Source organism: Suricata suricatta, chromosome 8, assembly GCF_006229205.1.
Source record: "Suricata suricatta isolate VVHF042 chromosome 8, meerkat_22Aug2017_6uvM2_HiC, whole genome shotgun sequence".
NCBI classification, from domain to species: Eukaryota; Metazoa; Chordata; class Mammalia; order Carnivora; family Herpestidae; genus Suricata; species Suricata suricatta.
In genome coordinates this window covers 43,156,468-43,157,520 of record NC_043707.1, presented here as the reverse complement: position 1 = coordinate 43,157,520, position 1,053 = coordinate 43,156,468, and positions in this window count along the sequence as shown.

Here is a 1,053-nt window from a genome sequence, read left to right as displayed (position 1 = left end):
ACAGTCTGTACTCATTTTTTCTTGCTTCTTTCACTCAACATAGTGTTTGTGAGGTCCTCCGTGTTGTTGCATAGTTGTAGATCAAGCACTCCTTCTCAGGCTCCATCGTATCCCATAACATGTTTTATTTGTCCATGATGGACACTGGGGTCATTTATTGTTTGAAAAACCTTTTGAATTATATTTATTTATCTTTATTGAGTTTCAGTTGGCATCTAACATTATGGACAATGGGGTAGCTGTGTCCCGCATAACAATGAGCCACAAGGTATCAACAATAGCCAAATTATGGAAAGAGCTCAACTGTCCATTGACTGATGAATGGATAAAGATGTGGTGTACACACACACACACACACACACACACACACACACACACAATGGAATATCACTCAGCTATGAAAAAGAATGAAATCTTGCCACTTGCAGTGAAGTGGGTGGAGCTAGAGTATATTCTACTAAGTAAAATAATAAGTCAGTCAGAGAAAGACAAATCCATATGATTTCACTCATATGTGAAATTTAAGAAACAAAACAGATGAACGTGGAGGGGTTCCAACCCACAAACCATGAGATCATGACCTGAGCTGAAGTTGTATACTTAACCCACTGAGCCACCCCAGGGGCCCCGAGGGAATTTTCTAAGGTGAAAGCAAAGACCTGCCAGGTCTAGTGACAGGGATAGTTCAGGGTGAACAAAAGCAACATGCAAATCAGCCACCTCAGGCTGAATTTTCTTTTTTTTTTTAAATCTTAAAGAACTCATTTAGAATTTGTTCAACAAAAGTGCATCACATTGTCTAGTCAAGCTGAACTGAACCAGGTAGATCTAAAGAAAGAACCTTAGTGGAAATCTCTGAATTTTTCTTTCTTCTTTTTTTTCCCCCTTTTTGAGAAATCCCATATAGTTTGGAGCTGTGAATTATAAAATTCTATTTACTCATCAAGATAATGGACATGGGACCCTATCTTTAAAGTTTCTTTCTCTGAAATTTGAGAATCAAAAATTTGTTAGGAATTGAGTTAGCTAATGTATACTGTAAACAGGTGGTCC